At 40.5% G+C, this 25,298-nt stretch overlaps 1 protein-coding gene across 2 annotated transcripts in view; it reads right to left on the bottom strand.

The window, feature by feature from the left end:
• Positions 1–18,960, bottom strand: part of DAAM1 (dishevelled associated activator of morphogenesis 1) — a 186,814-nt gene extending 167,854 nt beyond the window's left edge. For both annotated transcript variants that reach the window (XM_012442281.3, XM_012442283.3), the window contains exon 1: positions 18,848–18,960. The gene's annotated coding sequence lies outside the window, so the exon portion shown is untranslated. The remainder of the gene's footprint in view (positions 1–18,847) is intronic.
• Positions 18,961–25,298: the final 6,338 nt, after the last annotated feature.

The raw sequence follows: 25,298 nt of genomic DNA, 5'->3' as shown, positions 1-25,298 counted from the left end.
TTTCTCTGTTTAAATTACCTAAAGCAACCCTAAAGTGCTTTACCAAACCTAAAGCACTTAAAGAAAACCCATTTCTCCTACAATATAGGTTTATGATATATTGACAAAAAGGCAATTGGGCCATAGTACAGCATTTTGTAAAATTTAGGTGCTGTACAGGCAATGCTGTAAATATTTTAGCCAAGCATTTGGATCTGTTTTACGACACCATGTATAAACAAAATGTACTGGGCATAACATTTATTTGATCACATAAATCATTATAATATAAACTTCTCCCTCTCTCCTCATAATATTTGGTTTATTTCATTGTTCTACCTCCTTATTTTCCAAACAAGTTTAGTCCAATGGAAAAACTATGTATCATCTCCCTGGATTTTGTGTCTTCAGAAAAGGCTTCTTTGTAGCAGTCAGACCATCAGCAGAAAACCTCGAAGATTAAGAAATCACTAAGGCAAACTCCAGGAAATGCAAATTAGCAATAAAATAACAGAGCTGGCCTGAGGTTTTCCTCCAGATAATGAGAGGGTATATTAAGATAATTAATCATGCAAAACTGTAGCCAGAGACCCTTAATCACAGAGAAATATTTTAGGTCATTTAAAATGTACCTGGAGATATCATAAGTTTCCTTCCAAAGGGTTTAATGATTATTATATTTATGAAAAGTGTTGGCTTATTTGCATTACTAATTATTCTCATTTCTGGTCATTTCAAAAACATTGAGATTTAAACAGATAAATGTGCAAATAGTCCATTTTAAAAAGGAAAAATATAAATGACCTAGGAAGGAAAGTTCTATTTAACAAATTTTTTAAATGCAAATTAAAATACAATGTGATAGCTTTTGCTAGTTGTCCAATCACAGATAACTGTAATATAATAATACTCATTGTAGGCAATGGTGAAAGATGCTTTAATGCTCTTTTACTGCCAAGACTGTCAATTTGCAAAACTTTGTTGTTGTTTTGGTTTTGGCTTTTTTGTCTTAGAGACAGGGTCTCACTCAGACCCCCGAGCTGGGGTGCACTGGCTGGATCATAGCTCACTGCAGCCTCAAATTCCCCCCACCTCAGCCTGCATACTCCAAGTAGCTGAAACTACAGGCATGTACCACCGTGCCCATCTACTTTTTTTTTCCTTTTTTTTAAGTTTTTGTAGAGATTCGGTCTCCCTATGTTGCCCAAGCTAGTCTCAAACTCCTAGTCTCAAGTGATCCTCCTGCCTTGGCTTCCTAAAGTGCTGTAATTACAGGCGTGAGTCACTGTGCCTGGCCCCTCCAAAACCTTCCTTGAGGATGATTTGGTAGTACAGATGTTCCTTGACTTACAACAGAGTTACATCCTGATAAAGCCATTGTAAGTTGATAATACTGTAACATTAAAATACATTTAATACATCAACCTGCTGAATACTATAGCTTAGCCTAGCCTACCTTAAACAAGCTCAAAATACTTACATTAGCCTACAGTTGGGCAAAATTACCTAACACTAAGTCTATTATATAATAAAGTATGAAACATCTCATGGAATTTATTAGATACTATACTGAAAGTGAAAAATAGAATGGCTGTATGTGCATTCAAAATACAGTTTCTACCGAATGCATATTGCTTTCCCACTGTGGTATATTCAAAAAACTGCAAGTGGAACCATTGTAAGTCAGGGACCATCTGTACTTTTAAAAAAACGAAAATTACATACCTTTTGTCTCATTTATTTCTATGAATTTATCCTAAGAAAATAATCTAAAACATGGAAAAGATGTTCATAATTTTAATGGAAAAATGAAAATGGTTATCTTGCACTGTGAACTGAAGAATCATAAGGTTCATAAATTTGGAAAGGAGAGGTTTATTTCTCATAAAAAGGAACGCCTGGAGGCTGGCCATCCTGCAAACACTTGGAGGGAAGAGAAAAGGGAACAGAAATTTATGCTGAGAAGGATGGCCAAATATAAATATTTAACAGGTTACAGGAAGAGTCCTAATATTTATGAAAGGAGAAACATGCACATGCGCAACTAAGCTTCATGCCTGTATTGGGACTTTTCTTTTTCATTGCTATAAAGAAATACCAAGGCTGGGTAATTCATAAAGAAAAGGTTTAATTTGCTCATGATTCTGCAGGCTGCATGTGCATGGCATCAAGAGTGCTGGACTTTTGGTAATACCCAGGAAGCTTACAATCCTAGCACAAAGTGAAGGAGGAAGCTGGTATATCACATGGCCAGAGAGGGAGCAAAAGAAAGATGGGGGATGTCCTAAACTCTTTTAGACAACCAGATCTTGACTGAACCGAGCGAGAACCCACTCATCACCAAGGGGATGGTGCTGAGCCATTCATGAGAGATCTCCCCTCATGACCCAAATACTTTCCACCAGGCCCCACATCCAACACTGGGGATTACTTTTCAACATGAGATTTGGAGGAGACAAACATTCAAACGATACTAATATATTGATGCCTATTCATGGGTCATGTGTTCAAAAAACGGTAGCATTAGCATGATCTGAAGGTGGAGTTTTTGGCCCTCTGATGTCAAAAGGTGAAGCAGAGGACATGAAAAACCCTCACTGGACCTCCTGGGAGAGTTGGCCAAAACCTGCCTAAAGATGGTGGTCAGTTTCTAGGAAAAGATGCATCATGAAACTGGTGAGCGCCACGTTGAAAGTGCAAAGATGGGGAGTCCAGCCATGGCCTCAGATGACTGGCTGAAGGCTATGAAGTTATGAGTCATTCGTTTCTTGTTTTCTAGAGTTGGTTTCTGCTTACTCTTTAGGAAGGAATGTTAGTTAAAGAGTCATAAGGAAGGGGCATACTGAGGTGTGTCAAATCTCCCATTCCATCATGGCCAGGAATTCAATTTTTCAGGTTTCTCTGGGGGTCTTCTTGGCCAACAGAGTGTCTGTTCAGTCAGTTAGGAGGCTTGAATTTTATTTTTATTTCTTAGTACCATGTATGAAATGAAAATAAATGCAGCCATCTAAGAATTTTATTAAGAGTTTTAATTACATGAAAAATGCTTATGACAACATTTAATTGGGGGAAGAATGCAAAAGAGCACAGGTAATGTATAATCAAATGCATTTTTAAAACTTCATAAGCTTTTTCTCTATTTCTATGGAGTTTTCTATGTTTTGGTTTTTCCCACAGTGAACCTAAATTAATATTATAGCCAAAAAATAAGTTTCTGACTTAATAGTTTCAGAATGGCCTTGAAAATTCCCCATGCTGGACAGGGCAACATTTCTCAGAGAAGGGACTACTGTCAGGAAAAAACCCACGATTTAGAAGTACGCAAAAGAGATTACGGGGTATCCTCTCACTGGAGTGCTATTTGTGGTCTAAGAGGCCCTCCAGGGATGATCTTTGACTTCACTGTTTTTAATTAGGCCAGTGGTTCTCAAAGTGTGATCTGAGGAGTCCTGGAGAGCCAGAGGACTTTTTAGTGTGTTTGTGAGTTCAAAACTGATTTCATTATAACACTAGGATATTGTCATTTTCATTCTTATTCTCTCAACAACTATAGAGTAGAATTTTTGAAGAGCCTTAATACCCATGATGAAGTCATCATTCACATAACATGAAATAGGTTTCATTATTAATATGTTTTAAATAAAATGATGAATAATTGTAAAGCTTCTTAATTCTAATTTCTAACATGATAAATACATTAGCCAGTAAAATCTCTTTGGGATCTTCAAGTTTTAGTAGGGTCAAAGGGTCCTGAAATCAAAAAGTTTGAGAACCTGATGGACCAGACTATCTCAAAGCTCTGTAGAGGCAGAAACTAAGTTGCAAAAAAACACACAGTAATGTAATGCTTCTTGTCCATAGCAAAACAAATGAATTTTGCCTGGTAGTGAAACAACTGCCTTACATGCCTATAGAAAAGATAAACAAACATTACATTTCACAGCCCTTGAAAATATTAAACAGTGTTGTATACACTAGCAAATTTATTTCAGCATTTCTGATTGTGGATAGATGACAGATTGGTAGACAGATATATAGACACCTGTTCTTCAAATTCTCCTGTGAATGAGCCTTAACATCTTACTGGTTCCCTCATTCATGAAGTAAAATTGTTGGCATGTGTTTATCATTTTGAGAGTCTTATTTTTAAACTCTTTGAGAATTATTCTTTAGCATCAACTATCTACATATAGATCAGCTATCTACAAATAGGTATCTACAAACTATCTACAAACAGATCAACTATCTACAAATAGATATAGGCCACAACACTAATTAAAATGAAAGAGACTAATAATTTATCAAAATAGGTTTTAAAACAAATGTAAGCTATGATAAATAAGTTTTACTAATTCAACAAAAGAAACCCAGTCAAGACTCTAACTCCTGAAATCTATTATTTTTTTGCTCAAAGTAGCCGAAAATAATACAAACTGATTTGTCAAAACTTCAGAAAAGTAGACTTGATTTCCAATATTTCTCCTCAAAGTAGTTTGATCCTAATGAGTTTCTACTGTTAACACCCTGCATTCTAGGAGCTCTAATCTTTTTTCCAATTAATTTTAAATATTGAAATAAGAGTGGAATAAGTACATCTTATTTTATAGATTAAATACCTGGCCGGGCACAGTGGCTCATGCCTGTGCCGAGGCAGGCAGACTGTGAGGTCAGGATATCAAGAACATCCTGGTTAATATGGTGAAACCCTGTGTCTACTAAAAATACAAAAAATTACCTGGGTGTGGTGGCATGTGCCTGTAGTCCCAGTTACTCAGGAGGCTGAGACAGGAGAATCACTTGAACCCAGTAGGTGAAGGTTGCAGTGAGTCAAGATCTCCCCACTGCACTTCACCCTAGGCAACAGAGACAGACTCCAACTCAAAAAAAACAAAAACAAAAAATACCTGAGCCCCTGAAAGATCAAGTGAATTACATAATCTTACATGTATCAAGAGAGGTTAAGGAAAAATCTCTTCAGGTTCTCCACTTGCACATAGTTTAGAACACTTTGGGGGCCACGTGCAGTAGCTCATGCCTATAATCCCAGCACTTTAGGAGGTCACGGTGGGAGAATTTCTTGAGCCCAGGAGTTCGAGACCAGCCTGGACAATGTAGAGAGATCCCCATCTTTATAAAAAATTTTCAAAATTTAGGTGGGCATGGTAGTCCCAGCTACTCAGGAGGCTTAGGTGGGAGGATCACCTGAGCTCAGGGAGGTCTGCACTGGACCCTGTCTCAAAACAAACAAACAAACTAACTAACTAATTAACTAACTTACCACCTGGCCCTTTACAGAAAAAGTTGGCCATCCACTCTTTTAACTTACTGTGTTCTTATTTATCTCATCCCAAGGCTATCTTTTCCTACAAAATGAAGTTTACGTTAGATAACTTCTTCTATTTTCTTTCAGTAACAACCATACGAAGTTATTCTCTGAATTTAAAGTGTTGCATTTTTAAAAACAGAATATTCCAATGGTAAAGATTTTAAATATAGTATATAATGTCTTTAAGGACAAAAGACATGTCTTTGGAGAGCCTACAGATATGAAATAACTAGCAAAGACTCACTGTAAAAAAACTATTATTTCATGACCTAAATTTTTTAAATCTGGTCATTTTCCAAAACTCAGAACTGAAATGTCTCTCTCCTTTAAGAATACTTTTTCGTTTTAAAGAAGTTAAAACCTGATTCAACAAAAATACTCCTGTCAAAGATCTCAGCAAATCCAAATATCGTTTTATACACTTATATGTTACCTATTTTCTGTAAGAATTTTAACTTAACTAATTCATACATTGTAAGTATAGAAAATCTTGAACTGTTCTCAATAATAGGAATCTGGAAAACCTGACATTTGCTTTACTCCTAAATGTATATGCTTCTTGAAATATCTCTATATACATGGACCTAGTAAATTGTGCAAATACACACTGTTTATCATATAGTTTTTCTACCTCTAGGCCTTATCCCTAAGGCCTAAAAATCTTTCTCAGATTCTACTTAGTCTGATCTTTTAAATGCTTTTTTAACAATAGCTTTGAGATACAGTTTGCACACCATAAAATTCATTAATATACAGTGTACAATTTGGTGGGTTTTAGGAGATTCACAAATGTGTCACTATTACCACTACTTTTAGAACATCTTCATCATCTCCAAAAGAAAGCTCATCCTCTGTCTTTAACTGTCCTTCTTTCTTCAACACTATGTCATGCTAACACATTTCCCTTGTAGTAGAAAACCATGGCCATTCAAGATTCAAAATCAACATTTAGGAAAGAAAAGAACTGGGTAAAAGATTTGACCATAGGTAGACACAGGGAGGGGAACACCACACACTGGGGTCTGTCAGGGGATAGGGTGGCTAGGGGAGGGATAGCATTAGGAGAAATACCTAATGTAGATGATGGGGTGATGGATGCAGCAAACCACCATGGCACATGTATACCTATGTAACAAACCTGCACATTCTGCACATGCACCCCAGAACTTAAAGTATAATAATAATAAGATTTGACCATAGGCATAACAAATATCTTAAAAACTGATTTGTGATTGTAGAGCTTCCTATAACTGATGTTGTAAACATTCCTTTGAAAAAATGAACATGCTCCAAATAAGCAAAATATGAAGCACTTTCCAGGGAAAGCAAAGAGCATTTCATTGGGGAAACTCTTCACCTATTGCACAGGTGATCTGTTTGTTTTAGAAGCTGAAGACAGAGGATGATCTGAGCTTTATATAAGTAAAACAAGGAAAAAATTGGGTATTTCCCTAAGAACATAAAACAGCATTCTAAAATGCTCAACACTAAAAACATTTTTTACACAGCAAATGAACAAATGGATGATGTTTTAGTGTTGTTTCCATGGTTGATGGAATAGTCCATAAAATGCCCAGTATATTTTCCCAAAAAATCAGTCATTTTCCTTGCTTCTGTTATGCTTGCTAGAAACTTGGATCTGAAATTCTATCTGAATGTTTTTTCCCAAGCCATTTTATTTGCTCTCCCGACAAGGTCCTCCGTGAGATGTAGTGCTGGCAACATGGAACAGGCTAAGGAGGGAAACTTGTAACAGACCTGCCCACATCTATGAAGCCTGAGGAGGTCTCACAGGAAGCTCACAGAGGTAGCTGTGAAAGAACCTAGATCCTTTCTAGATTATTTGAGATCCTTCTCTAGAAGGAATTCTAAAAAGAGCATTTACTACTACTCTCCTGCTCAATTTTTATCTCAAGGATGCTCATGGAATTGACTATCTGTGAATGGGTAGTTTGTTTCCTTCTTTTACACAGTAGATTAAAACGTAAATTGATTCATCTACAGATTTAGAGGTTTTTCAGTTAAACCCATCAAAATATAATAGAGCTTCAATATTAGTAGAAGCATTAGGTTCAGTGTATTAGGTAGTGCACACTATATGACAGGTAAAAGACCTTTCCTTATCACAAATACAAAATTCTAAGAAAATTTTTATAAAGTCACATAAAAATGGACATGATTTTTTTTTTTTTTTTGAGACAGAATCTTGCACCATCGCCCAGGCTAGAGTGCAGTGGCACCATCTTGGCTCACTGCAACCTCCACCTCCTGGGTTCAAGAGATTTTCCTGCCTCGGCCTCCCAAGTAGCTGGAACTACAGATGCGAACCACCACATCCAGCTAATTTTTTTTTTTTTTTTTTTTGAGATGTAGTCTTGTTCTGTCACCCAGGCTGGAATGCAGGAGCACAATCTTGCCTCACTGCAACCCCACCTCCTGGTTCTCCTGCTTCAGGGAATTCTCCTGCCTCAGCCTCACCAGTAGCTGAGATGACAGGCACCTGCCACCACACCCAGCTAATTTTGAGTGGAGACAGGGTTTCATCATGTTGGCCAGGCTGATCTCAAACTCCTAACCTCAGGTGGTCCACCCACCTCAGCCTCCTAAGGTGCTGGGATTACAAGTGTGAGCCACCATGCCCAGTCAGACATAAAATTTTTAAAAACAGAGCTGTGCACTTAACCAGGTAGGCAGCCAGACCCAGCACACATCTGCAACTGTAACTACATTTCCTGAACACAAGATCTTTCACTCTTCTCACCTATGTTCCTATTTTTGTTGAATGTGAGAATTACCTGGGGATCTTTAAGAATCCTGTAGAATGGACCCCAACTCCACATCTATTGAGTTGGCATCCCTAAGCATCTCTTTTTTTAAAATCCACTGTGAACATTCTGATGCGTATCCAGAGCAGAGGACTACAAGACCAGACAGAGCAGAAGAGGTGTGGAAACCCTGAGAAATCCCACCAATCCCTCTGCAAAGGAATGTTGTTTTACATTTTACATGAAATGTAACATTGTTTTACATTTTATATGAAAATATATGCTTCCCTAAGCATTACCTTTGCATTAGTTGCTCACGAAGGGAACTTGGGTTGGTTTTTAAAACCTTATAACATTTTCATTTTGTACCCTGAAAATCTCACCAACGTTTTTTTCTGAAAGGCAAGATAAGTTTCAGTGTTGCCAAAGCCCAAGCTTTAGAGTCAAGTTTAAAAAACATTCTTGTTTGAGGGAGAAATAAAAAATGGAACATCACTGTGCTAATCCTCTTCGGAGCCCTTCCCACACTGCTGATTTGAGATAAGCTGTCATTTTTAAAGGCTTAAGGCATTTTTTCTAAAGCATTTTGGCCTTTGACAATAATGACAGAGTTGGCCTTCCCTTTCCCCAAAGCCTCATCCTCCTTACCCACAGACAGCATTACTGACCTACTAACACAGGCCATGGGCTTCAAAGCTGTTTACCTACTAGCTCTGCTGGGCTTACACTGACCCAGCATCAATGTCTCACAGTCTCCTGTTGTGACCAAGGACACATCCTTAAAATGTGGCTGACCTCCCAGGCTGTGGTCATGGAAGAATGGAGAAGTGACTCTAAAGGGTCTAATCCACTGACCTTTACTTTGCTCTAACCAACTGCCCAAATAAATAAAAACAGCAGGGTGGCTCAGTTTCCCAGATGAATTCCAATTTATCCCTAAATATCCAGGCTTGGTTCAACGATTAAAGTCTTCAGGCCATCCAAAAATCTGTCAAATGGCTCTCAACCATGGGTGATTTTGCCCCCAGGGGACATTTGACGATGTCTGGAGACATTTTGAGTTGTCACAACTGGAGGAGGGGATGTTACTGGCATCTAGTGCATAGAGGCCAGGGATGCTGTTAAACGTCCTATAGTGCACAGCACAATCCCCCTCACAACAAATAATTATCCAGTTTCAAATTTCAAGAGTGCTGACGTTGGGAAACCCTGGGTTACAGTACAAAAATGGGTCATCGGCCAGCCCACAGCTAGATAAACCTTTGAAGAGACATTCATCCCAATTTAATTTAGTTGAAGATAGTAATCACAAACTCATGCCTTCAAGGGCCAAGGTGATAAATATCACATAAACTAAGTGGCTATGCATCAGGCACTAGGGTCTGGTAAGGTCTGTGACAAATCAGAACATAAATGCTCACTAAAATATTCCTTTTTAAAAATAATACTGTGCTGGCCAAGCAAAACGTGGACAGCTGGCTACATTCACTCTGTGAACCCCTGGTGGTCAGACTCCAGTTTAAAGTGATGATCAGCTGGGCACAGCTGCACACTCCTGTGATCCCAGCAACTTGGGAGGCTGAGGCTGGAGTATTGCTTGAGACCAGGAGTTCAAGACCTCATGTCGAATTAAAAAAAAAAAAATTAAGTAAAAGCTAAAAAAATAAAGTGATGATCAATTTAAACAGAACTGTATGATCACCAAAAGACCCTGTCGAGTTTCATCCCTTATATCCTACAGAACTCCTGAGCTGTGCAGCTGAGAAGAGACTGGGGATCAGATTGTGGGGGGTTAGCTCCAGCCAAGAACAGGATCTCAGGACACTGTGCCAAAGCAGGGGCGGCCAAGGTTGAAAACTGGAGGCAAAAAATCAGAGTTCTCCCTCCTCACTGGTCTCCATTTTAGGGAAACTCAATGGATATTACTTTGACGATTATACAATGCCACATAAGTGAGGTCATTATTTTAAGAGGATACTGTCTTCCCAAAAATTTAGAAGTTTTATCCAGAAGATAGCTTATTTTACGTGAATACAAGGTGAAATGAGAAAAGAGAAGCCCAGAAAGTTTAAAGGAATTGCCAAGATTACCCAAACTGAACCTAAAATCAGTGTGTCTTTTCCCTCTGTACAATTGCAAAGCACCAAGTGACAGGTGAAGAGATTTCATTCAAGGTGTCAAACGTGTGATTAAACTCTATCAAATAGAAGTTACATGTGAATTAAATCTACAGTTACTCCACATTATCCTCCTTCCTCATTAGAAAAGTCATCCACATATTTGTCCTACATCACTGTTTTAAAATCTCTTTACACCCTAACAGAAGCATAAAAGCAGGTTAAGTATCTCCACCCCTTCTTCCAGATCCGGCTGTAGAGAAGAAAGGCAAATCAGCAAATGGAAAAGCAAGAAGGAGGAAGCCCTGATATGAATATCCCCGAGTGTACGAATGCTTTATGTTGGAGGAATTCCTGGCCTGAAGAGACAGCATAAACAAAGGCCATCCAGAGGGAAACAAATGATAAGTGAAACCCAGTAACTCCCTCTGTCCTCCCCTCTACCTACTTCCCTCAACATGAGAAAAACAATGTGAGCATGGGAGATTTACAATGTAAGCTGTCCTCTCCTGGCTGCCTCACAGTTCTCATTCTAAGTTAGAAGGTTAAGGGGGGAAGACATGCTTTTCTTAAGGTCAGTGATGGGGATCCCAGGATATGAAACTTGGCAGACTGGAGACAGCCTTCTCACCCTGCCCACAGAGGGGCCACAAGAGCAGAACTGTCAAATTGCAATGCAGGGAGTACAGAAGGAAAAGGTTAGGTATGAAAGAAACATAACTTCAGTCACAGTCTGAAAAGAAATTGGGTTAAATGTAAAACTATATACATTTAAAAAAAAAATTTAACCAGCCCTTAGCAGAAAATATTATAGGCAAGGCAGTTTCCTGCCGCAGTTCCTAGAACTTCTATAGTTGGAAGTGTTACCTACTCACAGAATCCCAAGCCCTAAATGGGTCATAGAGTATTTCCAGTTCAATCTCTATTCTTGACTTTAAAAACACAAAAATATAATAGCAGGCCTGTTCATTTAACCTTCTGAGAACATGGTGCCGGCAGTCTCAGCCATTGGCTTCAATGCCAGCATTTATTTATTGCATGTCCTCTGACTTTTAGTTCACATTACCAACTGAGTGTTGAGGGAAGTACCTCTAACGCAGAAATGATTGCCACACAAACTAGGATGGGAAAACCAAACAGAAATTATATTGTTGCTTCTTTTCCCACCCTCAGCCTAAATCAAATAACAGTCACTAATACTGGGTTTACTATAGCTGCATTTGAAAAAAATAATTCTAAATGGGTTGCCTTCAACAGAAATGTATGACATTTTCCATATTTACAATTTCACCAACTTATAGAGGATGCAACAAGGTTTTTCAAATAGTTTAAGCTGTCTGTTTCATTTCCTTTAATTTCTTACAATTAGTTTTCTAATAAATTCTGGGGATTTAGAAGGGTCCCTGGTCTAAACCTCTTGTTACAGAACTGCAGTTTCTAACTTAACTTGTGTCTAGACATTTCGCTGCTTGATTTTATCAACTCTGTATGAAACTAATAAAAATTTAAGCTTAGGCACATATGAAAACTCTGTCTCATCTGGTGAATAATGTTAATCACCACCCTTCACTCTTCTTCTAGGGTACAAATATGAAGAACTTTATACAAGAGTAAGCCCAGAAGTAGCACCCAAACACACATTGATGACATCTGTCATTCTGCCAAGAAAGGAAAAAGACCAAGGCCATTGACTCTGGCAAACTTTCTGGAAGCTGGTAGAGTCCTGACCTAATCTTCACAGGAGGACAACCGTCAGAAGCATACACGGTTCCTTAACAAGCTGCTGGCAGTCTTGCCTCTCACTTACAAGGTTTCCCTACGAATTCACTTTAAAATATGGCATCTTTTTTTTTCGCCCCTAGTAGTGATAGCTGTGCACTGATATATCCACAATGTACAGTATAGTCCCCAAGAACATGATTAATTAAAACAAAAAGGAAACAGAAAAAAATCCAACTAGAATTATAGGTGCAGTTGTGGCTCCAAAACAAGGCAAAGCTAACTCATGCCCTTGACCTGGTTTGTGCGTCACTAACAAACTGAGCTTAGCCAACAAGCCAGAATATAAGAACTCATCTCAGAAAACAAAAGACGGGCATCTGTATTACTCCAACAATGCCCAAAGCTAGGATCTGGGCTATCTAACTCTTGTAAGCCTAAATTCAGGAAGTCTATCAGATGGGCAATGTTTTCCAATCGCACTGCAGGTATTTTTTTTTAGACATAAAAAGGACAAAGACTAGTTTAATAGGTGACCTTAATTGTGTGCCAGCAGAAATACAGGTAGCCTTAAAACTCGAATTCTGGTGTAATTTATAGAACAGAATGAGCTCAGGTTATTACTAAAGGTGAATGACATACTTAGAAAGTATAACAAGATGAATGATTAAGAAAAAAAAAGCTTCTGAAGTCAATGTCTGTTCAATAAATGTTACGATTGTGTAGCCTAATGGCTAACAAGCCTTTGGTTTTCATGTTTCCCTTCCTGGCACTATGCCGTTAAGGCACAGCTTTCCTATTATTTCCTCGTGTTTTAGTCAATTGTCTTCATTAAATATTGTCTAAGTGGCACAATATCTAGTTTTAAGCCAAAAGGAAAAGATCTATTGTAAGTCAGGAAATCACACCAACTGCACTGGAAATTGAACTTGCTTCCTTAGTTTTCCCCATTTAATTCACAACTATGGCTATGGTTTAAAAGAATTGTAATTGTTTATTTTGTACCAAATTTGCTCCACTGTAAAAATAAATAAAAGTCTCTCTTCTGAGGAGGGGGAAAACGTTTATTTTAATATCTAAGGCTATCCAATATTAGATTACATGCTTGACTACTGCTCAAGTGTTCATTATTTTCTTTTCAAAAGAGCTTTCACAATTTATGTTAAAAGACTATAGGGAAGAGGGAAGCTGAGAAATTACAGGCCCTCTTAACTCTCAATGCAGGCTTCTGTGGCCCTGTTCTGGGTGAGAAGATCTTTTATCAGAAGAGGGATTCAACCTAGTGAAAAGTTATCTCACTTTACAAATAGGGTCTAATGCTGGACAGGCTCCAAATAGATATAGAGCATTTCCTTTTTCAAATAATTACTCTATTGTTCACATAGCAAAAGAGAGCTCCAAAGTTGTATCATTAGTTGTATCATTTAAATATACAAAAGCAACATTTTTAATCTCACCCAACATTTTCTGTCCCAGAAAATAAGAACCCATGACGAGAAGACTTCACTTTACTCTCAATTAACCCAGGACATACTGACCCAGCACTGTCAGAGAATTAAGAGATGCAAAGGAAACTGATTCCCCCAACTTGAGTTGCAGAGGAATGAATAACATGCAGCAAAGTCAGAAGCCAGGCAACAGCAGAGGTATAAAGAACTAGACTGCTTGGGTCCCTAACCTGGTCTGCCATTTACAGGCTGTGTGGCTTGAGCTAGGCAAGTTCTTTAACTTCTTCATGCCTCAGTTTCCTCATCTAAAACATGGCAATAAAAGTACCTATCTTATATAATTGTGTGGAGTCAATGACGTAGCCCACGGAAAGCATTAGAAAGGGCTTGGCATGAGGTAGGCACCTCACATACACTATCAGTATCAACTTGACTGTAAGTATTGTATGGTCAGGCTAAGTGCTCTAAGGAGGAAGCAGGGGTGAAAGCTGAGGGACAGGCAAGGAAAGTTTCCTGGAAGCTGTGGCACCTGAGCTAGATATGAAAGCACAAGAGAATCTATACACTCAGAGGAATACACATTCCAGAGGTGGACAGCCATTACTGCAGAAAGTCACAGAGGCAGTAAAAACCAAGAACGCTTGAACACCAATGAGGAAAACAAGCTCACCAAAGCTGAGGGTGTATTTGGTAACACCAGATTAACGATGGGGAAGGCTCTGTGCACTTACTGTACTTCTAGGACTTAACATTCAGTTCGTTTTTAGACACATGTTCTACGAATGCAAACTCTCCCTGAAATGCTGTCTTCTTCCCTGCTCCTAGAACAGTGGAAAGGATACTAAAAAATTAAAAGGTAACCTATTCTTTCTGCAAAAAAAAAAAAAAAAAAAAGTCTGCTTCAGTGAAATGTAGGTCACCAAAATCGACTTGAATCTCATGTTCATCTGTCCCTGTCTCAGTGGGAGTACAAACAAGGTGACAGCTCAGAGAAGGGGGGTGCACTTCAGATTCATGCTTCAATGCTGCTCTCTATCAGCAGCCTCAGCCACTCTAAATAATACAGTCTACATAAAAGACAGTACATTTGCTAAGTGAATGCATTTTCAAGAGAGGTATCATATACCCTAGCCTGATCTGCCAACCAGACATTACCCCCAAGCCACATACAGAAATACAGAAAATGCTCTCAGTACCAATTTCTTAAATAGTACCTGTGCAGTCAGTTTCCTCTAAACTTTGAGGTCTTGAAATCACTACAACAGATGCTGTGTGTATTTAAGATAGCTCTTCACTTAGAAGATTACCTCTATTACCAAGTTAGAAATTGTAATACCAAAATAAGTCACCATATTCCTCAACCAAAGAAAAAATCACAACAGAATATAGAACTTTCATTTGACTGGTGTCCCCTCTAGAGAGAAACAAGATTGCTAACCCAAGTTGGACACCTTGCTTGGTTTCCAGCAATATAAGGATAGACTTAACACTGGAAATACCAGAGCATGGCTTGAAGCCAGGAGGGCCCCACAGCCGTTACAAACTCTGTGATTATTTCCTGAACCAAACACCTAGGGCACTCAGCGATACCAAGCTTTGTTGGAAAAGCGTGTTTCCTCTGGTCCAATAGCTGCAACGTTTAAAGCATTTTCACAGAAGACCTCAAGTTTCTCTTTATGACATTTCCCAAATATTTACAAAATGAAACACTTTCAATTAGAACTGGTTTGTTTGTAAACACCTTATTTGTTTTAAGGACTATAGTGCCAACACTAAAAGCAGCCTTTTAAACAATGTAGCTCAAATAAAACCACACACACACACACACACCCTCTTAACACCCAGAACATGTCCACAAAACAAGAAAGCGAGGATTCAAATTCCTTAGCACCTACTCACTGAGCCCCTGGTAAGCAACACCCAAGTATGTGACCCACTACACCGTCTTCATTATCACACCTCCTCACTAATGTATGCTCCTGAAAACCCACAGAATCCAACTACTGGATGGTAACATGTTACAAATATCAGGCAAATGTTCTTTCACATCAACCAGCCTGAGACTACTGATCCTGTTTACAGAATGGCTCTGCCTCAGGTGAGAGGACTATTGTCTCCCAGCTCTTCTGGGAGACACTGGTGGCCTGGCAAAAGCTTCTAGGTATCTTTGTCCTGGTCTCTCTCCCTATTCACGTGTCAGACACCTCCGGGGAAAATTATCTGGGCCAAATATAGTGCAACTGAGAGAAATCTAGAAATGCCTGGTTCAGGGGTAATAAATTGTAACTAGAAAGAAATAGTCTATGTGAGGGAATGTATTCTAAACGTAAATACTTAGGAAATTCATCTGTCTATTTCAAATACACAGAAAGCCTTTTAAGCCAGACAAGTTTTGGTTTATGCTGAAATGAAACTGCTTGGCAGGAAGCTTAGGGGAATATTACCACGGATGACAGAACTATCAGTGGAAATAATACAGACCTTGGATCTCCAATCATAGTTATGCTAGTTAATATTCATTTTAAAAATATTTATTAAAGACCTACAAATAAACAAACTGCTCTAAATGCTGGGGAGATAGAAAAGGACAAGACAAAGACCCTGCCCTCAAGAAGCTTATAATCTAGTAGGGTAGACAAGTAGAAGAATGAAGGAAATTTTCTTTCTTTTTTTGAGACGGAGTCACGCTCTGTCACCCAGGCTGGAATGCAATGGTGTGATCTCAGCTCATTGCAACCTCCGCCTCCTGGGTTCTTGCAATTCTCCTGCCTCAGCCCCCTCAGTAGCTGGGACTACAGGCACACGCCACCACATCCGGATAATTTTATGTATTTTAACATAAGAGATGGGGTTTCACTGTGTTGCCCAGGCTGCTCTCGAACTTCTGAGCTCAGGCAATCTGCCTGCCTTGGCCTCCCAAAGTGCTAGGATTACAGGTGTGAGCCACCATGCCCAGCTGGGAATTTTCATTTAATGATAAGTCCCAGGAAAAAAAAATAAAAAGTGACAACTTCTGATTCTGTTTCCTCATGGGGATGTAGCCACCTACTTAAGATGGTAAGTGTCAACCACCAAACATACAGCAATCCCAAGCATTTACCTGACTATGGATATACATGCATATATACTCTCATATACACACTTGCCCCAATAATTGCAACATCTGTGATAATGCACATTGGTATAAAATGCAAGCAGAGGGGAAACAAAATATTTGTGTAAGTCAATTACAATTAATGTAATTACAAATAACTGCATTAGGAATCTATAAAAAGGGAAAACCTAAACAATTATTTATAATATTAAAGTATAATTAGAAGAGTCCAGATACTGGAATAATAGTAGTGGTGGTATAAACAGTATTACAAATAGTAACACAGCTGCCTGTCCACTTTGAAGGGTTGCCATGAAGAACCAGGCTATTATGCCACACAAGTAAGGCTCAGAGATACAACCCGATAGCACAGTATTAGAAGCTAGGTTTAAATTCTTAACTTCAGATTACTTTGAGGGGGAAAAAAAAGGACAATGACCAAGTCTATCTTAGAGTCATAGGCTATTGCACCCAGAATTAACATTAGGAAACAAAGGGTTAACCCCAGCCTTGAGCAGCCAGTGACTGACAGAGCCAGAGTAGGACCCAAGGCTCCTAGTTATGGCCCTGCATGCTTTGCCCTCAAGGACCTGCACCCTCTAGGCTGGCTTTAGATCTTATGAAAACCACAAGGGACTGCAGTGACTTCCAACTGTTATTAATTGTCCCTAATCACTTCCAATCAGCTGCACCTAGAGCAAATTGAGAGCTCTCTTTACGCAGAAGAGGGGAGGGCACCCTTCAAGACAAAGCTGCCTCCAACACAATAAATTACCTTATTGGGGAAATCATACGGCTGCCCGAAAGAGGAAACAGATTTTTCAAATTATAATTTTCAGAGTTTGCCTCAGGAAAAACGCGCCAAACAATTAGTTTCAGGGAAGGAGGAGGCGTGACGAGGTGTGGCACGGGGAAGGGAAAGGGGTCTAGAACTCTGTCCAAGCTATTTAGGAAAGAAATGGGAAAGTCCTGGGGCTGTGAAGGGGGCAAGGAGGAGAAAGCAGCTGGGCCGGGGCGAGCGTTTGACCACACCCACTAGCCACGCCCTCCCAGCTGCCCGCAGAGCCACATCGAATCGAAACAGCAGTGGCAGCAGCTAAGATTCCGAAGGCAGAAGTCGCCATGGCAACGGGATTCATCTTGCAGGCAAGTCCGCTTCAATTCACTGGGTCCTTCTCGAATCTCAAGAAACTACCAGCTCTACGAGAGCAAAACGGTCACGGGTGGCATTTGCTCTTGATGCTCTCCAGAAAGTGGAGATGCAGGAGAGGGGAATGAAGTTCAGGCATCACTAAATATGTTATGGGGCGAGAGGTAGAACTCCGCAAAGCCAGTCCGTGAACAACCTGAGATCTTAGCAGGGTTTGATGAACAAGTAAACGAACAAATGAAGGTACTAGGTAAAGGGAAAGAACATTCAGAGGACTTTGAGAGATCTGGGTCTGGCGCACGTTTCCAGTCAGAAGGCAAGCCGATCACAAGCTGTTGGCTTTCGGCACCAGCTGGGTAAACCCGATTATCCAGCCCTCCTGCCCCACAGCGAGCCTAATCATTAGATTATCCGACACTCCACCCCCGCGCCACCACCTCCTGGCCCAGGGCTCCAGGGCAGGCGCTTCGCCCCATCCCAGGTGCTCTCTGCCAAGGGAGCGTGGGGACTGAGATGCGCCCTCCCGAGAGGGACTGGCGGCAGGAGCGCTCTGCGGCGTCTCACAACCGGGTCCGCAGGCGGCGCAGCCTCCCCGGCCGCCAACACCCCGCTCTCCCTCCGCAACGCCCGATTTCCTTTCTCTCTGTTTTGAGACATTCAGCTCCAACTTAGTCTGAATTACAGGCATTCCGTCCCTTTTGAATGGGGCTGATAGTGAGGGTGCCAGTGGTTCGGCTCGGAAGCGGACGGGTACACGAGTCCCTCCTTCCCTGTCGCCACCGCCGTGTCCACCAAGCCTGCCTCGGGGATCTCCCTCTCGGAGCCGCCGGGCCGGGAGCTCCCTGCCGCCGCTGCAGTACCCGCTGCCCCAGCCCCGGGGAGCCTGCAGCAAGGCGGCGAGTGGTATCTCGCCGGCTCTCCGGCCAGCTGGGCGCCTGAGAAAGAAAGGAGGGAGGGACCCCCGTCCTTGGGGGCGTCTTCCTCCCTGCTGCCTTGGTTTGCGTTGCGCTGCAGCCATTTTCCCACCCCCAGCTTAGCAGCCGAAAGCTGTATCGGTCCCGTTCCCACCCAGACCCAACCTGAAGGACGGGTTTAATATTTACCTACTGGCTTGGGAGCTCCGGGGAGGCAGCGGGAGGGCGCGCCGCGAACCCAGCGCCTGGCCCACGGAAGCACGCCCACCTCCGCACCACTGAGCGGTGCCACTTAATGAATGAGTGCGGCGGGCAAGGAGGCGCGTCCCCCTTACCTGAGCAGCCCCTGCATGCTGAAAAGGCGGCTCTGCACTCTGGGTACAATGGGATCCGGTTAAACAGTTTCCTACACAGCCGCTCGTAGGTTACTAACTCGCAGGTGACATCACCCTCTCCTCGCCTGATAGGATACAAAGTGGCTCCCACTGCGCATGGACGCTCTGGTTGGGCGCGCAGATTTCTGGGAGTTGTTGTCCCCATCTACTTGCGGAGCCGGGACAGCTTTGCTGTCGGGACTCGTGGAACTACACCTCCCGAAACACTCCTCGACTCTTCTGCCCCGCCCCTTGTTCCCGCCCCCTTCAGGACCCGCCCCCTCCCAGCTTTCGGCTTTGCAGTGCTACGGTGGTCGTTCTGAAGCCGAGCTGCGGACCGCACGGGAGAGTGGGAGGGCTGCCCTGCAGTCTCGCCTCTTGACCTCTGCTCTGCCCCGCGCGGGCTCTGAGGGCCCGGGGCTCGCGTAGTCCAACCCGGCTCTAACTAACTGGGCTTTCTTGGCCCCTGCTGGGAAGCGACGATTTAGACTTTCTGCCTTCCCCACGCGTAGCAGCAGCTAATTCGAAGAACTCACTGGTTTCTGGGTTAAATACGGTCCTCGAATTTTCCCCGCTCAACATCTCTCAGAGGATGGGGCGACGCCGGTCCCAAAGCGGAGGAATCTCCTTGTACCCCACTTGGCTCAATTCACGTTTTTCCCCTTCCCATTTAACGGAGACCAGGTGACCAGGCAGAAGACGGGGAAACACTTAGTCGGCTGAGCTGACAATAACGGTTGTTGTCACTACCAGAAATGCGGTGTGATAGACTAGACAGTCGCCGCAACCTTCCGCCAGGGCGCTTGCTTCTGCTGCAGAGATAATGCTATCGCACAGCCATGCTTTTGTTCATCCTGCCCCGGACTTCCCGCCCTGGTGGCTCTCCACTCCCAGGACGAAAATGTCCTTGTCTAAAGTTTTAATAAATTGTGTATATATGTATAACGTGTTTTTAAATGCACAACATTCCCCCCTCATTTTCCATATCTTTCTTTTCAAATATTTTTATAAAGACGTTAAACCAAACAACATCGTGCTGTGCAAGAATTGTCCTGCTCTTAACACACCTAAATGTTTATTTAAAGGTAAGCAAAAGGTGTGTAGCAGAATTCTGACCCTTTAGGCAAGTTGTATTGTTAACACTTTTTTTCCTGTGGCATTTTTCGTTATTCAATGAATACCGTGTCTTAATATGAAAAGAATCAATGCATTTAGTTACTCGAGTTGTAAATGTAAATTATAGTAGCATTTGATGTGTCTCGATCCCATATAAGGATCAACTCACACACCCGTTACACTAGCAAAACCTCTAGAAGACTGTGCATCTTGAGAAAAGAAGGTTCACAATTAAGATTTCAGACAACTCCCTACTGAAGTGTTGGTGGAACTCTTCTTATTCATTTTCTCCGTTCATTCTGCAACACTAAGTTGGGTTCAAGTGAAAAAATATTTATGAAGCCAGTTGCAGATCTCAGGGGAGAGGAAATGCTTTGTTTTGCTCAGGGAGATGTTTAGTGATGAATTCTGATTTTCTTTTAAGCTTGTTCTTTATAGACCAGACCCACTTTTCTCCATTGAAAGAATATAACTTTGAATGTCACTCTTCTGTCCTCAATTTATTTCAAATAGTATCTAAAATGAACCCTGACAATATAAATATTCCCCTGGTCATCAGACCAAGGGTATAATCACTGATATTATAACTAATGGGTAGATTTAATGTAATGCAGTTCATGGCAGAAAAATATTCAGAGAGAAACTTGACCTGGGATGATTCTAAAGGCTCTTCCAATTTTATAACTGTGTAAAGCTTTTAGATGGAAACATCATCAGTGAGCCTGAAATTTATTGAGTCAATAAATTGAATGTGGAGCCTCTCTGTTAAGACAGGGCTTATCCTTGTAGATAAAAGTATGTTATTGAGGCACACTCTGAGGAGTAATTTTATTGGAGAAATCACCTTACAGCAAGTTCTCTTGGGTCTTCAGTAATGAAGGAGAGGATGGGGTCTGTCTGAAAACAAAAATTCCGTTCTCTTTAACAATATTATAAGGATGTGCCATATGACATAGTCATCTCCGTATAAAGGACAGCATACACAATAGATTGTCAGCACATAAATGTAGAGATGTGCACATATGAACTGTTCTTCCTATTACGTAGCTATAAATACAGATAATAGATACAGAAAGAATAGCTATAAATATAGATAATAGATACAGAAAGAGGGCATTGTATTTGGAAAAATTCTCTGCAAGTGGTGATGGATTTGAACTGATCCCTGCACAGTTTCATTAGTAACCAAGGGAAACAAAGATGGCTCTTTAACATCAGAAATACAGTCTGTAGAACTAGGACCAGAGAAAGCTTAACCACTTCTATGGAGACAGAAGGGAACTCATACACACACACACTCTCTCTCTCTCACTTTCTTACACAATCACTGTATACACACACAGTCACTCACTTTCATACACAATCATTGTGTATGTTTGCATTTAATTTTTTCTAAGTGGCCATGTAGTCTCATAACTCATGAAAACACCCACTCTGTCTAGCTAATTGATATTCTCAGTCAAAATGGGTTTCTTTACTTTCTATCTTTGCATTTTACATAACTGCTGCTATTCTGAAGATCTTCAGAAAAGCCCTGCCTCATCCCATAATCGTGACCTGTTAATTAGGAACCTGTGAGACCACTAGGAATAGATTTAATTGACAGTCCCAGGTAGGGGGTGGGGAGAAGGCCCCACCAAGCATTTTGCTGATCTTTTAAAATCACCTCTTTCAGTGCTGGTTACAAGGTTTTACTCTAGATATTGGGTTTTAGATAAGGGAGGAAATGAGTTATCAATAGAGAGAAAGAATTGAAAGTTTGTAACCTTGGGTGTACTTTCATGCAATAGCTTGATGTTTTACAATAATCAAGGTTGTGTGCTAAGCCCAGGTTTGGGATTGTGCCATTCCGTTATTTGTGAGCCATGTTACTTTGCATATTTGTGTTATTTATTCTTTATGAGCTTCAGTTTTCTTATTTATAAAATAGGGTTAATAATATTTCATGAGGTTTTTGAGGATTAAATTATATGAGGCATGTAAAAATATTTTTCAAACTGAAAAAGCACTATACAAATGTTAGTTCTTGATATCATTTGCAATTTTTCCCAAAAGATTATCTCAAAAATGTCAGGCCTAATTATGGAACAAGGTAATAAAAACCCATTTAAATTAAAAATTCTTATTAACAAAGACTATTAAAAAGAATATAGCATGCACATATTATCTCAGTCTAACTGGTAAGCAGGCAAAATGTACTTTGAAGACTAAAATGAGAAATTCAGGGTTGAACAGCACCAGTCCTTGACTTGTTCTCAGATCTATATGTAGTTCTTCCTCAGGGTCCCCCTGCTGTCCTCAGTAACACGGGGAGCCGTTCCCAAGCTTCTCAGTATGGAGAGGCACTGCTGAGAGATTGGAGGCAGGAGGAAATGAGAAGCTAGGAAATTTCTTCACATCCACAGAGGTGCATTGGGTAATGTTTCTGGCAGTGGCAGCAGCATTTTCCTTGTTGGACTGGTCTGTCGTGGTTCCAGCTTCTTCCAGGTCACCCTGGCCTGTTAACATCACCTTCTCCCTTTGTCCCTCCAGCCTAGGGGTAGAGATAGCTTCCTGCTGTTGCTAATCTCTGCGTTGAGTGTTTGGCTTCTCAGATCTTCTATCACAGTATGGCCAGTTCTCTGGACCGCATTATCTCTGTTTTACATACTACTTCGAATCCTTTCTGTTTTCTTGGTGGAACACTTTAACTGACAACAAAAACTTTCTATGGCCAGTTTATGCAAAACAAAGAATGTAATGGGATTTATTCAAAGGATAAAACAATCAAGGCTCAAGAAAAACAGGAACTGGATAAACTAGTGGTAGTTTTCAGACCTCTCCAGAGCACTGCTCTACTAGCACTCAGACTCTGAGCTCTTTGTTCCAAATTTCAAATTCCTGGGAGAAGCTGATTATCCTATCTCAGGCAACAGTCCCTGACTTAATTATCTATAGCTGTGGTTCTTAAAATATAGTCCCTAGACCAGCAACATCAATATCACCTGAGAACTTTTTAGAAATGCAGATACTTGGGCCACACCTACAGGCCTACTGGAAAGGCATCTTTAAGGATGAGTCCTACCACCTGCGTCTTCACAAGTCCTCCAGCTGATTCTGACACACTTGAACGTTTTTGAACCATGGATCAATAGCAAACAAAACAAGATTGTGTGGCTCAAATATGATCACTCAGGACCTATTCCCGTGTGTCTGGGAGTCTTCCCAAAAAGAAGAAAATGTGAACCTGGAAGTCATCCCAAGAGGTGTCAGGTAAAGCTGGTAAATCTGTCAGGGTCTTAATGGTAAAACTTGGTTCTTCCTAAGGGAGAGGACTTTGTAGCATTCTGAGCCAACTATTCAATTTAGTCACTAAAAAGGCACTTGGAAGAGATTCATTTCACTATGTTTGAGAGCTCAGAAAAACCGAAAAACCAGCATTGGGACAGAACAAGGGAGATGGAGTCATACAGAAATGTGAGAACAGCAACAATAGTAAGGTTAGGCACAGTAAGAGGCGGGGTGAAAGTAGCCCCAGCCACTCAAAACTCTCTCCAGACCAATCTTATTTGAACAGCTCCTTGGAGTTCAGAAACAGAAACTCTCCTTTGACATATTTTAGCTGTTCTTTCTGTATCAGCTTCTTCATAACTGGCTTACTCTTAGCCCATCTATGAGACCTACACTGTTCAATTCTGTAGTCACTGGCCTCTTGTGGCTATTTATGTTTCAATTAATTAAAATTGATAAAATTTTAAAACTCAATTACTCAGTCACAGTAACCACATTTCAAGTGCTCAACAGCTATATGAGGCCAGTGGCTACCATACAGGACATTACAGATACACAGTATTCCCATTACTTCAGAAAGTTCTATTGGACAGCAGTGCCACACACTTTTTTACTAATGACTGTCTAGATTCTTTCATGCTGAAACCCACTTTTTTCCTTCATCTTCCTCAAGTCAAATTCCAAAGAGAGAAAGAACAAATGGAGAGACAGAAAGGAGATCTAATTGTTCTAGTTCACCAGTTGAAACTAGGACATATTATAAATTACTGGCCACCATGAAAAAGACAGATAACCTAACTAATGCTCAAATTCCCTAGTCAGCAGGAAAATATAAATAAAGACTATAAGGGGATACCACTACATACCCATCACATTGGTTAAAATTAAAAGGACCAACTGTACTAAGGATTGCCAGAGATAAGAAACAAATCTTACACTGCTAGTGAAACTAAACTGGTAAAACTTCTTTGGAAAAAATCTTTGTTAGTATTTGCTAAGCATGAGAATACGCATCCTTTATGGCTCAGCAATTTCACTGCTAGCAATATACCCAACAGAGTTGTGTATATGTGTTCACCAGAAGAAATCTATTCAAATGTTCATAGTTAATAGTATTCATATGTTTATATAGCCTAGGGTTGCCATGCAATATTTGGGATATACTTACACTAAAAATATTATTTAATGTTTGTCTGAAATTCAAATTTAAGCGGACAGTATGTATTTTAATTTGTTAAATCTGGCAACTCCATGATAGCCCCAAACTAAAATCAACACAGTTGATCATCAACAGTAGAGTGGATAAATAGATTGTGGCATAGGCACATAATACTGTATAGCAGAGGCTGGCAAACTTTTTCCTGTAAGGGGCCAGATAGTAAATATTTTAGGCCTTGTGGGCCATATGATCTGTGTTACAACTACTAAATCCTGCCATTATAGCATGAAAGCAGTCATAGACATAAAGGAATGAGTATGGCTGTGTTCCAATAAAGCTTTATTTACAAAGCAGTCAGCTGGCCTGTAAGCCATAGTTTGCCAACCCGTGCTATCTGGCTATGAGAATTAACAAGTTATGTCTACGTGTGAAAATATGGAGGAACCTCACCCAAAAACATTGAGTAAAAAGAGTATATACTGTATGATTCCACTTACATAAAATTTTTAAAAGAGGTAAAGCTATTGATAGTGTTAGAAGACAATTACCTTCAGGAGATAGTAATAGAAGAGAGGATTAGAGGTCTCTGGGATGCTAGTATTGCTCAATTTTTTATCTGGGTGCTGTTTATGTGGCTTCTTTTTTTTTTTTTTTTTTAATAGGAAAGAGGAAAAAGGAAGAGAAAGAGAGAGAGAGAATGGGGAGGAGGGAGAAAGAAAAGAAAGAGGGGGAGAGAATGGGAGTATTGCTTTCTTGCCCAGGCTAGAATGCAATTTAGTAATGGGTATTGAAAAGCTCTTTTATACTGATAATTATACTTAATGATGTAGTCAGGAAGGAATAAGGGAAGAAGATAACAAACAAACA

The sequence above is a fragment of the Aotus nancymaae genome, unplaced genomic scaffold (genome assembly GCF_030222135.1).
Source record: "Aotus nancymaae isolate 86718 unplaced genomic scaffold, 86718_ANA_hifiasm-v0.15.2.pri h1tg000062l, whole genome shotgun sequence".
Classification (NCBI taxonomy): domain Eukaryota; kingdom Metazoa; phylum Chordata; class Mammalia; order Primates; family Aotidae; genus Aotus; species Aotus nancymaae.
The sequence above is the reverse complement of the archived record's forward strand: the minus strand, read 5'-3'. Positions and strand labels throughout refer to the sequence as shown.